This window comes from Periophthalmus magnuspinnatus, chromosome 24, assembly GCF_009829125.3.
Source record: "Periophthalmus magnuspinnatus isolate fPerMag1 chromosome 24, fPerMag1.2.pri, whole genome shotgun sequence".
NCBI lineage: Eukaryota > Metazoa > Chordata > Actinopteri > Gobiiformes > Gobiidae > Periophthalmus > Periophthalmus magnuspinnatus.
In genome coordinates, this window is record NC_047149.1 from 8,619,396 (window position 1) to 8,635,637 (window position 16,242).

A 16,242-nucleotide genomic window follows, 5' to 3' on the forward strand; every position below is an offset into this window, starting at 1 on the left:
ATGTTTTGTTCCACTAAATGCTTCTCTCTCTTTCTCTGTCTCTTTATTTCTCTTTTTTCCTCTCTCGCTTTTTCTGTATTGCGCAATATGTAAAAAATCTCTCTCTCTCTCACTCCCTGTCTCTCTGGATCTCTTTTTCTCTCTGTGTATCTCTATTTCTATTTTTTCTTTCTCACTTTCCAGATTCACTCTCTTTTTGTATCTCTCTCTGTCCCTCCCTCTCTCTTTCCCTCTCCCTCTCTCTCCCCCTCTTTTAGTATTTTCTTCCTCTCTTTTTGTATCTTTCTCTTTTTGTATCTCTCCCCCATTTTGTATCTCTCTCTCACCCCTTTTGCATCTCCCTCCTTTTTTGTTTTTCTTTTTGCATCTCTCTCTCCCTCTCTGTTTGTATCTCTCCCTCCCCCCTTTTTGCATCTCCCTCCTTTTTGTTTCTCTCATTTTGCATCTCTGTCTCTTTTTGCATCTCTCTCTCTCCCTCTCTTTGCATTTCTCTCCCTCTCTTTTTGCATCTCTCTCCTCCCTCTTTTTGTATCTCTCTCTCGCCCCCCTTTTTGTATCTCTCTCCCTCTCTTTTTGCATTTCTCTCCCTCTCTCTTTGCATCTCTCTCTTTTTGCATCTCCCTCACTTTTTGCATTTCTCTCTCCCTCTCTTTTTGTATCTCTCTTTTTGTACCTCCCTCTCTTTTTGCACCACTCTCTCGCCCCCCTTTTTGTATCTCTCTGTCCCTCTCTTTTTGCATTTCTCTCTCCCTCTCTCTTTGTATCTTTTTGCATCATCTTTTTATATCTTTTTTCTCTCTTTCCAGATTCACTCTCCTTTTTTTCCCTCTGTCTGTATGTGTATCTCTTTCTCACTCTCTATTTCTGTATCCCTTTCTCCCTCTCCCCCTCTCTCTCTCTGTAAATCTCTCACCACCTCTCCTCTCCTCTCCGTCGCTCTCCTCACTCCCACACAGTGCATAGACACTCACTTTGTTGGAGAGCCCTGTGAGCAGCAGAACGAGGCAGGGGGATGGAGTGATGGCAGAGACGTGGAGAAAGAGAGACAGACACAAATGAAAAGGATAATATGGAAATGGATGAGTGATGTACTTGTACTAGTCAAACCGCTGAGAGTCACTGGTTAACGTTAGTAAAATCTGACACTAAGCCAAACTAAAACTACTATCGACACTAGATACTGTTTTGAGCAAGTATCGATATGAAAAGTGCCATTCACAGGACAGAAATGAACCTTTACTGAGCATCAAGTCTAATCCTTCACATTGAAATATATACAGTTTGAAATTTTAGTATCGTGACCGCACTTATTTGTGATACTTTTCCTCTTTTTCACATTTGAATGGAAATAAGATCTGTGCCGTTTTCCAGTTAAACAATAGCGTCTTTATACCGTGATGATTGAAGAGTATGTGCTTTACCTTGGGGACTGGATACACTGAGATGAACCCGCTGTCTCTCTGCTCTGCCTTTTCTCTCTCAGTTCATTTTTGAGCTCTCACCAGAGCTTTGAGTATCAGATGTAGAGTTTGCCGCGTTCACCCCGAGCTAATGAAGCGCCAACAAATAAAATATGATCATTTGTTTACAGTTTTGGCCCTGTACCCGAGTTTTTTCGCCCCATGGATTTGAGCGAAATTTGCCCTTCTCCAGTCCAAATGCATAGTACAGCCAGCTCTTGAGGTCAAAATATGTCAGCTTTATGCTTTAATAATCAGGAAGTGCACGTTAGCATGCAACGGCGTTAGTTTAGCGTCTTTGCTCTGGTGTCTGCAAGTTGTAAAAAGTGCTTGCAAACTCATTGTGGTGAATAATTAGGATGTTTATGAGGAATAACTTTGGACTTTGGAGTGTAAATAGTTTAAAATTAATTAGTTCTGTTTAAGACAATAAAAAAATCAGGTACAGTGTCTTTAAGGTACATTTCATTGTCGTGTGCATTTGACCCATTCTTCAACGCCGCTGGAGCACCCGGTCAGTGCTGTGCCCGGGGTTTTGTCTCCAGATTTTGAGATTTATTGAAGAATGACATGAACTCGAAACTACAAGATTATTAAAAGCATCTATCCATCCATTTTTTTTTTGCTTATCTGAGGCCGGGTCACGGGAACAGCAGTCTAAGCAGGGACTCCCAGACGTCCCTCACCCCAGACACGTCCTCCAGCTCCTCCGGTGGGACCTCAAGGCGTTCCCAGGCCAGAGAGACATAGATCCGGAAGCATTTTGACAATTGACAAGTATAAAAATGTGTCCTCTACATTTCCATCCTCCTTCTTTCTCCATCTCCAGATTTTGATATACATAGGTTCGGTCAGTTTGCTGAACCTGCGTGTTTCAGGTTAATGGGGCAAACCTGAAACCTCTAAGCACAGAGAGAACGTTCAAACTCCGCACAGGAAGTTGAACCCACATCTGGTTATGCTGACAGGACCACAGCAGACCCTCTCATAACCTGCTACCATTTGGAGTACTTTTGTTTTTTTTTCTTTGACCTGAAGTCTCCGGTGAATATTGAAGCACTTTGGTGTATTTCTTGTGCTTTCTAAACTGGCCTGTGAAAAGGACGTCCCGCTGGCTCGCTGCAGGTGCTCGGGTTGTTTCTAATGAAAGGTTCCCACGGTGTGACCCACTCCAGCTGGGCCTCTTTCTTCTCTGTAGACTTCAGGCAGAGGGAAATATAATGTACAGTGACCTATACTAATGCTGGCACTGCTGACAAATCCGAGCTAACGGGGCCGATTTTGTTCAGATTTAAGGCCGATACCCCATACATTAAAAAGTCCTGATATCGCCCCGATATATTGCATTATGATAAACTCCTCCTGATAGGTTTCCCCAGTGGTATTGAGGGATTGAGCAAATGCAAAGAACAATATTACCTGGAGTTGTATTTTATTTTATTCATGTTTGTTTGATGAATCCTGTTTAGTAAATCCGCTCCGTCTGAACACTAAAACATGCTATTTAGAATTTCCCAGGATTGTTACATCACTGGTAAAAGTCCGGAAGTATCCTGCTCTATTATTAGTGATACAGAAAAATGACAGGGATAATGGAATGTAAACAGTTTATTCCTGGATAAGAAAATTGGTTGGTTGGTGCATGCTTCCAGCGGGTCAGAATCTTTCATATGTCACTAAAAACGTACCGACATTACTGCAGATTCTATCAAGGGCTGTCTTTAAGTGCAGTAAACTGTTGATTCGACAGAAAGACTAGTCTCTCCTTTTATCTCTCTCTCTCTCTCCACACCTCCTCTCCTCCCACATCCTCTCTCCTGAAGTACAGACTCAATTCTTCTCCATTATCTCTCTACCTCCCTCTCACCTCCTCTTCACTCTACCATACACCACATACTAGGATGGCGCTCGTCTTTCCCTCCCTCTGCATTCACACCGTAGCCTCATTAGGTCTGTTCCGTGACCCACCTCCGTCCACGCACATCCCTTTTCCCTGTGTAATTGGACGCCCCTGCTTAGACCTGTCAGGTGAAAATCCCAGTACAAATGATGTGAGGTTTTTTTCTATCTCCAGTAACACCAAAGTGAGTCTAAGAAGTGCAGGTTATGCAGTGTTGGCGCGAAGGGGGTAAGGGAGGTAATACAATCTTGTGATGTTTCAAAATAAAAAAGTTTGTTTTAGACCAGAGAGTTGATTCAATAAGTTACAAAATCACATTTTTTGTTCCAGCAGAAAGGGGGGTATTGCTGATTCAGATTTTTGTTCAGTTCCAATCGTAGACTGTTTATAGAAGTGGACTAAAGGACACCATACGGCCCGTCTCCAGCCAATTGAAGCACATTGAGGCTAGTGGTTAATTTGGAGCCAAGTTCCATATTTGAAATTACGAGTGTGCGTTCCATGGCACCCAAAGGCGCAATCAGGAGCCAGGTTATGGAATGTACCCTGCCCGCTACACCAGTTTGGCAGGGGGCAAGCGCTCAGCCACGGGGCGCAATGGCTGTCGATCAAACCTGTTGTCAATGGTGAATGGTCTGGTAAAGAAGGCACCTGATTGGTCTGTTATTATTGTTCATATCTTGATTTAGGGACAAAATATTGAAATAAAAACACAATCATGTACCAACATTTTATGACCAGAATGACGCACCTGATAGCAGCAGTTACAAAGAGAGGGCAACCATTTTCCAATTTCAATTTGCGCCCATGCTGGCTTCCTATTTGGAGCACGGCCGCTAGCAGGCTAGCTATGTCCAGGACCCACCAGGTGCCGGAAAAAAAAAAGCTACTTCTTTATTTCGGGTACTAGTTGTAAATTCCAATTTTGCAGAATATAAGACTGTTCTACTATAATCATTAAAATGTTAATAATAAATGTACACTAAAAGGAAAACAAAAGAACTTCTCTCCACCCCACCCTGGTCCAAAGCCTCAGCCAAGCAATGATCTACTACAAAATTGCCATTCAGTGAAAACTTACCATAACACAGTTGTGCCACTCATGGCCCTGTGTGTTCTAGTTGAGCTATATCCTGAAACACTAATGTCTAAAAAAATCCTTGACTTGACCACTTTAAGTTTAATTTGTGAGATCATTTAAAATCAGCTTGTGTAGTGAACATGGCACTGACATAACACAGAAAAACTTACTTGCAACCTGTCTCAAATGATCCTGCACTGGTGGACATTCCCAAACCCTTTGCTTAAATATATCCATGTGATTAAAAGAACATAATTAACATAAGGGATCTGTAATCCTCTTCATGATTAAATCTTTTAAATTATCTAATTAATTTCAAAAATATTTACTCAAAGGTAAAGATACTCAAAGGTTCATTACAGTGCATTATTCACTCCACACTCGGTGGTTGTAAGCTACTATTGTAGCCACAACTGCCCTGGTTTAAACTGACGTGAGGGAAGCTGCCAATCTGCGCCATCAGCCCCTCCGAGATCACCACCACATTTTCTTACATTTTTCCAACAAAGACTGGCATTAGTAGATCTCCTGCTGACTTTTTAAAAAGACATCTTCAACCAACTACACAACCTCCGAATTATGAATGGAATGAATGAACTAATTTTAACCTCATCGTGCTGTTCAAAAGCCTTTTATTACCACAGTTGAGTTGCAGCTTGTATCATCAAATCCTTTTAAATCCTCAAGTACATTTCTTAATTAAAGTTTGCAGTTTGGTGACAGCTGCCGGTAGTCTTTTTGCTAACATTGCTAAACACAACACTTACACTATCTCTCCTCTGTGCAGTGTTCTAAAGTCTTTTCATTTATCGCCAGCCTTAGTGAGATACAGGCTTCCTCAGGGGAAACAGGAAGTGGCCAAGATCTGTTTCCTGATTGCACGTGATTGGTCGAAACCACATGGTAAAGGCGTGAGTTGTACATGCAAAGAAAGAACCGGAATTCCTCACTCTATGATCTATAGGGCACCTGCAAGACTTTCAGTTTTCTTTGCAGTAGTCTGTTATGTTATTATGTATGGTATTAATCAGCCTAATGTGATGTTTAGGGGATTTTTCAGGGTATATATTAAAGGATCTGTATTGTGCTATTTTGAAAAATCTGTTATGTTTCCTCGTTAAAACCATACCTGGAGTTTTGTTATTTTGTTTACACATGTTTAACACGCAAACCCTGCATATTAAAGCTGAGTTCTTCTCTCAAAAGGAAAAACTATTCCTCCTTGTGATGTCATGTGGTAATACAGTGCTCCATTGTGTTTTTAAACGCCATACACATTCACTAGAATCATTTGAATGATTTCAGCCCTCGAATTGCCAGTCTCTACTGAAGGTTAAAGTAGCTGTTAACTTGAAATCTACCACTACATGACATCACAAGGTGCAACGGAGCATTTTGAGCTTTGGGGATGTGGACAGACTAATAAAGGATTACTCAAACATGTGTGAATGAAACAAAACACAACTCCAGGTCTGTTTGAGAGGGCAACAACATTATAACATGGCTTAAAGCTCCAGAATCAATTTTGTGTAATATAAATATTTAATTAATACTAGAAATTGTAATTGATTTGCATGTTTTGTGGTTTACTTAGAATGGCATTTCAGATCTCTATCTCCAAACAGAACATATGCTATACTATGAATGCTGTGCTATGTCCTTTTTGACATGAGTTGAACTTGCCTCATTAGTGAAATACTTTTCTTCACCAACTGCTGCTGTTGTGTCGTTGAGCAAGACACTTTGCCCACATTGACTGCTCCCATCACATTATTGGTTTGTGTATGAAGTTATTGTGGTATGACATGCAGAAGTACAGTCCAAGTGGTTGTGTGTGGCAATCCCAATAGTAAAGGTGAAAATAATGATTTGAAATGAAAATTAGGTGTGTAAAACGTACATAAATGAATGAATGAAAATGAAATTGTTATTTAACAAATATTACTTTTTGTGAACAGATTTGTGATTTATAGTTAAAAAGTAGGATTCTGTTCATATGTACAATGTAAAAAAAAAAAACCCCTCCCAAAAACCCAGAAGCATTCACATTTGAGAGGAGACTGAAATATTGAACTGATAAACTAATACAGGAATCCCATGTGTTTGTGTAAACTCCAAGTAGAACAAGATTTGTATATAAAGACAGGATATTTTGTTCTTTGCAGAGGACATTCAGGTCCACTGACCCACAGATGAATGCTCTTCTTGTGTCCTTGGGCAAGACCACCTCGCCCCCAGTATCTGCGTACACTGGTGTGTGAATGTGTGTGTGAATGGGTGAGTGAATGTGTGTGTGAATGTGTGTGTGAATGTGTGTGTGAATGTGTGTGTGAATGGGTGAGTGGTTCCTTGAAGGGCTTTAAATGTTTTGAAAAGGGAAATTCTCGATATAAAAATGTGACTAGCCTATGCGATTTGATAATTACCCCTAACTCAAATGGCGACTTCGATGTGATTAATAGTGCAGCTCCAATGAAAATACTGTATAAATTTGGTCCAGTGACTTTTTGTGTTAACGTTCGCTAACATGGCGTTGGCTCTTATGCTTTTGGTAGATTGTAAACACAGGTGCTCTGTCATTTAGTGATGCACATGCTTTTGTCATAGAAGCCTTCACCAGCTGTGGTCCTCCACTTTGCACAATCTCCCTGCACACTTAACTAATTTGTTCCACTCATTACATTCACCAGCCAACGACAAAGTTTCAAAAATCAGACCAGCTTCAACAACCACATTTTTTACGATCTGCCAGTTAATTATTGCCATGGAGCCCCGTGAAACAAATTATGGTTACAACTAGTGTCTGCATCATAGACTGTATAAAGAAGTGGACTAAGTGAGTGTGATGTTACCCATAGCGTCCAGTCAAGTTGAACTCATTGAGGGTAGCAGTTATAGGGTCGAATCTGGACCCAAGTTCTAACCGTAAGTGTCATAGCAACCAAAGAGCCAATCCAGAGCCAAGCTATTGCAGGTAACGCCCCTTCCCACCTGCACCGCTGGTTTAGCAGGGAGCGGGTGCTTAGCAACGCTGTCACTCAACGCTAGTGGAAGGGATGTTGCGAATTATTATCTATTATTAATGTTCAAGTCTTAATTTACAGACAAAAAAAAACACACCAGGATCTTGTAGAGCTGGTTAAAATGAACATTTTAAGACCAAAATGAGGAGGCTCGCAGCAGTTACAGAGAGAGGAGTGACAGTGTTTCAGTAAATTGGAGCCAGAGTCGAAGTGCCCCCATGATCACTTCCTGTTTGGAATGCCACGGCTAGCAGGTTAGCCATGTCCATTTATATATACAGTCTATGGCTGTAACCCCTGCCAAGACTCCTCTCTCACCTGTTGCTAATGAAAGATTTCCATGTTGATTACAAGATATTCCCATAAGAAATACTGAAAAGGTAAATTCACAAAAGCTGATCATTTCGATTAGTGGCTAGTAGAGACTGTAACATGCTATCTCAACAAAAATCTGCATTTTATTAATATAAATTTTACTTCCCCTATCTGTATTCAATATTGACTATAGAATGTTGTGATGTTGTGCAAGTACATTTAAAAAAAATCCATTTATATTTCAACCATCTTATTTGTTTAGGAGTGAGTTCAGGTCACAACTTCTGAGAGCCCACGCCTCACTGTGATTGGTTGTCTCTTATTCAGAGCATGATGAAAGCTGACCAATAGGAGTGAGTGAGTGGGGAAAAGTACTTTATCGGTATATAAGCTGCATTAAACAGTCACTGAATCACTATATAACAAACACAATTGCAAGTTTTTATCTACAGATGACCATATTGTTCGCCACTATTTCCAAGCTGTTATGATGCCTCTGTAGCTACACTGAACAAAGTGTCGTGATCATGTGACTTCAGAACACTTGGAGTCTCTATACTTTAAACTGAGCTGGAGACGGGGAAGAATCTATGGTGGAATTTTCTGTTTTAACTATCAGATTGCAGATGTGTTGACCTGGTTTATGGCCAATATCTCTGTAATTACTTGACTTATCCGCATGAAACAAAAACTGACACAAAGTTCAACATCTGTCAGCCTAAATAAACAAAAGTGATTCAGAAAGTGGTGTGGTTATTCAACACTAAAGATGTTGAATGCAAAGAATGTTCTCAATTTAAAGGACTTTAAAGGACCCATATTATGCTATTTTCTGATCTGTTATAATGTTGTTTATTCGTCACAAACATGCCAGGAGTTGTTTTGTTTCCTTCACACATGTTTAACACACAAACCCTCCATATTTAGAGTTATTCTCTCAAACAGAAAACACTCTGTTCCACCTTGTGATGTCATTTGTTAATACAGGAAGTGGTTCACTGTGTTTTTAAACTCCATTCAACTTCACTAGAATCATTTGGATCATTTCAGCTCTGGAATTTCCCATCTCTACTAAACAAACGGTAAAAGGTAGCCGTTAACTTGAAAACTACCACTTCATGACATCATAGTGTGGAACAGAACATTTTGAGCTTTGGAGATGTTACAGACTAATAATACAGGTTTACTCAGACATGTGTGAATGAAACAAAACACAACTCCTGGTATGTTTTTGAGGAGGTAACACCATTATAACATGGCTTAAAGCTCACAGGAGTTTATTTTATGTAATCCAGGACCTTTAATGTGAGAAGTTTGTGGAGACAACCTCAAATAAATAATATATTCAAGCTTACGATCCACTAATGTTGAACCATTTCTTTCAAAAACAGTCAGTCTCCCATAGTTATTATAGAGGCCCTCCATCTGAAATGTTCACTTCATCATACTCAAACCATTTTTCATTCTGCTGTCTGTTGGCTCTTTCTCTCTCCGCTGCAGCGCTTGTTGTTGCCCACGCAGAAACAGACGCCATTTTGGAAAATCTCGAGCTTCTCCCTCATGGCTGTCATAATGTTATCCCTGGCTTTCCTTTCTTCCATTCATTAAGCCTATGAAATAACGTGTTAATATCTTTATTCAGCACACTGGATACTTGCAGTGACTCATATGAAATGCAGGGTTGTCAATCAATAGCATTACTCAGCTTGGACACAGTAGTAACTTTGAGCCGTAGTATTGTGAGTATATTTGCGTACTAATTATGGGGTGCGTAGTGGCAGAGTGGTTAGCTTCCGATTTAAAGGTTCACTATGTAACTCTTCTGGTGGCGGGTCTGGTCTGTCACCTGCTTGTGTCCATGGAGATGTTATTGCTTTGGAATGTTTCATAGTATGGCATTAAACTTATCTAGGTTTAAAAAAAACATACATTCTTACTGTGCGCCGGTTGCAGTGCCACAGACTTCACCTGTAACTTGGCCTGGTCATGTCTAGGGATGGGAGAATATACGATAATATTGTTAATTGCAATAAAAATGGTCCGCAATTAATCGTTTGTGGCATTTTTTAATAATCGCGATCATCACACACGATTATAATCGCCTTTACGGCACCAGACGGTCTCATTTTTCCAGTTTCAATACAATGTTTAGATGTTAGTTGTGGTGTTTGTCCACAAGGGGGCCTCTGTCATAGCAATGCAACTTGTTAGCTTCTGTGACTATTCTGAATTGGGGACGGTTCTTCACCTCAGTCACCCTCATGGCCTCGTGGACAGTGGATCTGGATCCCAATGACAACACACGTTTATATCCTCCACTCAAGAAGTTGAAGTCTGATGTGTGGAATTATTATGGATTTGAAAAACAAGACCAACAAGATGAGCCACCAATCTGCAGAGCCTGCCAAAAAAAAAGATACGGCTCCGAAAACACCAAACACCAGCAGCTTACACGCACATTTACGAGACAACCATCCTGGAGTGTTTGACAAACTTGAGCCGAAATTATCCATGTGAAATAAACTCTTGTGTTAGTGTAGTATAGTAGAGTGTTAGTTTGGATTTCTATGAATCTGTGTTTGTTTCAACTTTGCTGGGGCTAACCTAGCGATGAACAGCATTTTTCACAGCTGATTGCACAGCTTGCTAGCAGCGGCACATGGTTTTACAACAACCATGAATGAATCTGAATACATATAACCTCCTAAGACCTGGCGTCCACATATGCGGTCAACACATTTTGGGTTGTCTAGGCCACAATACGATTTTTTTCTCTACAAAGTCCTGGTGTCCACATATGAGGACATTATACTGCCTCGGTTTAATAATTATCGTGATAATATCATGAATCTCAATTATTTTGGTCACAATAATTGTGAGTGTAAATTTTAATATTGTCCCATCCCTAGTGGCATCACCTGCTTGACTCCATGAAGATAGATGTGTAAAAGTCATATTCTGTAACATTCCACCATGCCATTTCCATGAAGATTAGGAGATGACTTGGTGCACCTTTTAAGTGAGTACTCTCTAAGTAACTGGTGCTGATACTCAAACCTCAGCATATACTATGACCATACCAAAGGTCAAATGTTTCATCACATCTCCCTCACCTCAGATTAACAGACTTTAGGGCTTTGTTCATTGATTCTTCCGAAATCCGCAATGTTTTGATATGTACAGACCATGTGTGTCGCTGATTGGCTAATCCACCTGTCAATCACGTCCATCTGAGCTTGTGGAGACTCAGTTTTGACCAGACTCGTCTTTAAGTCATATACGTAAGTATAAGTGTGTACTCTGGATTTCATGTACGAAAACACTACAACCAGAGACTGTTTTTTTTTCATTCATATTTTGTAGTTCAAGTGTCTTTGCGGGAATTTATCACATTTTGAGGACTAAAATCTTTATGCAAACTCAATTTGTGGGGACCTGCAACAAAAATCTGATCCTCATGATGTATCAACTACATGATTTAATGTTCAGATATGGGATAAAATAGGTTAATTTTGGGTTTAAGTTAAGTTTAGAAGTAGTGACTAGTTAAGATTAGAATCAGGAAATCCAGGAAATACATATAAGTCAATGCAACCACCTCAAGAATCATGGAAAGTGTGTGTTTGTGTGTTTTTGTCATTCCTAATTAGAATTCAGACTATGTTCATTTCCAGATGCAGTAAACAAAGTGATGCAGTCGTTTGCCGTCTGTGTCTCATATTTTTCTGAGTAACTTTTTTCTTAGTATTCAGACGATGACAGTGCAAGATATGTATTTAGCATTTCACAGGCAGGGAAAAGAAAACGATGTGCAAAAAGATCTGTGGTGATGTGTTACCTCAGGAGCTTATGTTTTATGATTAGATTTGTGATATGTGTTTAAAAAGTAGGATTGTGCTCAGACGTGCACGTAAACAACGCCAGGAGAGTTAAGACTGAGAGATGAACTGATACGACAAAAAAATCACATCAGAATGTCTTAGACGTCCAAGCTAAGGCTGCAGCTAACTATTATTTGAGTATTTTAGTGTGATTGTCGAACGGTTATTTTTATTATACAATGAGTCTTTTTAAATCTCCTCTTTTTCTATTTTTTCCCTTATCTCCTTTCTCTCTCCCTCTCTCCTCTCTTTCTCTCTCTCTTTTTCTCCCTCTCTCCTCTTTCTCTCTCCCTCTCTCCTCTTTCTCTATTTCTCTCTCCTCTTTCTCTCTCCCTCCCTCTCTCCTCTTTCTCTTTCTCTCTTTCTCTCTCTTCCTCCCTCTCTCAACTCTTTCCCTTTCTCTCTCTTTCTTTCTCTCTCTTTATTTCTCTCTCCCTCACTCTCCTTTCTCTCTTTCTCTTTCTCCATCTCTTTCTCTGTTCCTCTCTTTCTCTTTCTCCCTCTTTCTTTCTCTGTCCTCTTTATTTCTCTCTCCCTCACTCTCCTTTCTCTCCCTCTTTCTCTCTTCCTCCCTCTCGCTCCTCTTTCTTTCTCCCTCTTTTTCTCTCTCCTCTTTATCTTTTCCCTTCCTCTCCCTCTTTCTCTCTTTCTTTGTCTTTCTCTCTCTCTTCCTCTCTCTCTCTCCTCTTTCTCTCTCTTTTCTCTGTCTCTTTCTCCCTCTCTTCTTTCTATCTTTCTTTCTCCTGTTTCCCTCTCCTTTTCTTTCTCTTTCTCCTCTTTCTCATTTTCACCCTCTCTTTCTCTCCCTTTCTCTCGCTCTTTTTTCTCTCTCTCCTCTCTTTCTCTTCCTCTTTCTTTCTCTCTTCTTCCCTCTCCTTTTTCAATTTCAAACTGTCCTTTTTGAACACATTTTTTCCCACATAAAGGCTGATTTATGGCTGAAAGCTTCTAGACATTTTAGAGACATTTTCAGAATAAAATATATTATTGATAAAAATGTGAAATTGTCTAATTTTTTGGACATTTTGATTTAAAAATGCCACTGTCTTTTTCTATAAAAGCTCTTTTGGCTGGTTGTGTTTTGAGTCGGTTTAGTCCAGGTGACGATTACGATATTATCTAAATAGTCTGTCGTCAGAGTTAGTTGATTAATCGTTGCAGCCCTAGTTGAAACTACAGGTTGCTATGGAAACACTGGATATTTCAGAGGGTATTTTATTTGTCATTTGTGAATTGACGATTGTTACAACTCAAACTGTGAATTCGATTCACTTTCAATGTCATGCAGCCCTACAGTTAGAGAAAACATAACATAAAGACATAATTGGCTCAATGAATCGTCATGAACAGTTGCCTCCGTATGGTTCTCATCCAACTAAATGCCTTTTATTAAAGCATAGTCAATATTTACCCAATTTAATCTATTTATACACGTTTTTATTAAGACACGACACGGAGTAAATGGCGTTTTCCTGAACTAGAAGAGTATGGACAGGTCCCTTTACAGTGTTTTTCTCTCCATCAGCTCCCTTCATCCTTCGTTCGTTGTGTACATAGTTGGATCCAGAGCTTGATAAAGTTGACTCTTCATCCTCCTCACATGAAGCTCTCGTTCTCTTCCCGTGTCTTTGCGTGTTTCCAGTGATCTCTTTTGCCGCATACAGATACAGATGTGTTGTTGATGTCTTTTTCCCTCTCTACGCCCCCTGCTCTATCTGCACCGCTCCAGCCCCCGGCCTCCATGTTAATTACAGCTCCTTTCCCCCTCGTTCCCTCGCTCTCCCTTCTCTCTCGCTTTCCTTACTCTCTCTCCTTTTTTTCCTTTTTTTCCTCTTTCTCTTTTTGCCTTCTCTCTCTTACTCTCTCTCTCTTTTATCTCTGTCTCACTCTCCTCTCTCCCTCTCTCCTTTCTCTTTCCACTTTCCCTCTCCTTTTCTTTTTCTCCTCCCTTTTTCTTTTTAAGTGTCTTTATCTCTTCTCCCCCTTCTCTTCTCTTCTCGCTCCTCCTTTTATCTCTCTCTCTCTCCCTCTCCCGCTCTCTGCTCTTTTTCTCCCTCTTTCGCTCTCTCTCCTTTCTTCTCCCCCCACTCTCTCCTTTTTCTTTCTCCCCCTTCTTTCTCTTCTTTCTTTTACTCTCCCCTTCTCTTGTCTCTCACACCTCCTTTTTATCTCTCTTTCTCATTCTCCCACTCTCTCATCTCTTTTTCTCCTTCTCTTTCTCTTCCTCTCATTCCCTCCTTCTTTCTCTGTCGCTCTCTCCTTTTTTCTCCCTCCCCCTTCACGCTCTCTCTCACTCCCCTTTTTCTCTCACCCTTCTCACTCTACCTTCCTTCCTTTCTCTCTCCCTCTTCCCCTTTGCTCTCTTTCCTCTCTCCTTGTCTTGTCTCTCGCACCTCCTTTTTATCTCCCATTCTCCCGCTCTCTGGTCTCTTTTCCTCTCCTTCCCTCCTTTTTCCTTCTCTCTCTGTCGCTCTCTCCTTTTTTCTCTCTCCCCCTTTGCGCTCTCTCTCTCCCCTTCTCTCTCCCTTTTCTCTTTCTTTCTTCTGTCCCCCCTACCCCCCTTTGCCCTCTCTCTCCTCTCTCTCTTTCCGATTAACTCTTCTATTCCCGTGTAACCGTGATGCTGGCTCGGCGGTGGCTCGGCGGTGGCTCGGCGGTGGCTCGGTCTGCAGCAGTAGCCTCGGTTGAATCGAGGGGACGGGGGCGTGCGCCGCGGTGCCCGGCTCAACAACAAATGGGTGTTTAGCGTGGTGTGATTGGCACAGATTAGAGGGGGTTTGGAGCCGGCTCTGCGGAGGAGGCACTTGCAGCGGAGACATCAGACTGGGTTAAAAGAGCGACCGCAGTGAGGGGCTTCTGTGGCATGAAAAATGATGATACTTTTAGCTTCTGTTCTGACAACTTCCTCTGTCACATTTGTATTCTCACGTTTCCTTTTGCGAGTTTCTCTTGACTTCACAAAGGTTTACCCAGATCATAGTTCAAAGTTGGATACTAACTACTAAATACTCAGATGTGAAGCAAGTATCGATACTCAAATGGATCGTATCTATGTCAGATGTAGTAGTATGTATAGTATAGTGTATTGTGTGTATATGAAAGTTGGAGCGATGTGGGGTCAGTATTTGTCGTGTGTACTTTGTCTTTGCAGTACTGGGAAACTGTTGGTTATTTTTGGCTCTATAATATTTAAGCTGTAAAACGTTGAGTGAGTAACTTTTATCTCTCATTACAGAGCTCATGATTTTTATTGTAGATTTAGAATAGTTTTTGTGATTTAAATCTGCTCTTTGGTTATTGTGTCAGTGGCATAATTTAGTTTCAGTATAAGTTTATCGTCTGTATTTACTTCAGTGATATATTGAGCTTCAGAATGTTATCAGGACAGGCCTAAGTATAATATCCCATAGTAATTTTATGGAAACCACTACTATTTTGTGTTAAAATGACATTATTTTGTCTAAAAATGTTTTTTATGAGCATTATGACATGAGCTTTTCCTTATTATTGAAATGGAGTTTTACAGGTGCACTTTAATACATACAAATACATGTAAAATGGAATAATGTAAAGTTTAATGCCATACAGTGGAAACTTGATGGCAGACCCCCACTGGGAAAGTTACATAGTGCACCTTTTTAAATTTGAGTTTCCTTCCCCCATGGCGGCCTACAACGCAGCATCCATCATCAAGACAACATTAAATAAATCATAATCACAGTTTGAATGGAAAAGTACAAAAGACACATCTGGGTAATATCAATGTTCTTTTCAAATGTCCAAATGTCCAAATATCCCGTCTCTGTTGGGTCTTATGTTAAAATGCTGACCCTGTACTTCAGACTTACAAACCTGTTCTGAAATGTGTGGCTTTCTTGTATTAGCTTAGCACTTCATATTTCAGTCTTTTTCACATGTTGATGCTCCAGGTTCTGTATAAAAAAGAGTGTATGAACTGAATTTGTATTTGAATTTTGCCACAATTTGAGATTTGGCAAAAAATAGCTTGGCCCTATTGTATACTGTACTTGTACTTTTGTCTTTTAGGACGCTACCGAGGCAATATAATGTATTTAAAACCTCACAGCTTACATTTGTATTTATAAGTTAATGACAACAGTGTCAGGCACAATATTGGCAAAAACCATCAGTACTTTCTCCCTTTATTTAGTTTGTACTTTTACTGTGTACTTATTTCCCCTCTAAACATTAGGATTGAAAAGTATTTGAAAAGTGCATTTATTTCTACAGTAAATGTCAGCATGTCCCGTGTTGATGGAAACAATAGTGTGTTTGACATTTAGCGCAGAGTCGGTTCTGTAATAGTCCAGGGTCACCTGTGTCTCTGCTCCTGCCCCACCAGAGCTGGGGTACTTCAGGAGGTAGGTGGACTGTGGTCGACTACATGGTAAATAAGGACAACTTATATATAGTCATAAGTACATATATGACTTATGTAGGGCTGTTATCGTCTTTTCATTCACTTCACAAGTGAACAAAATGTTGCATTTGTGCTTCACTTTTGATACGACAACACAAACTACATTACATCACTTACCTGTCCAGCTCAACTGTTATTGTG

General features: G+C 40.3%; 1 protein-coding gene across 1 annotated transcript in view; it reads left to right on the top strand.

Annotated features, from left to right (window-relative positions):
• sipa1l1 (signal-induced proliferation-associated 1 like 1) overlaps nucleotides 1–16,242 on the top strand; it is a 130,785-nt gene that overhangs the window by 46,637 nt on the left and 67,906 nt on the right. The window lies entirely within an intron of this gene.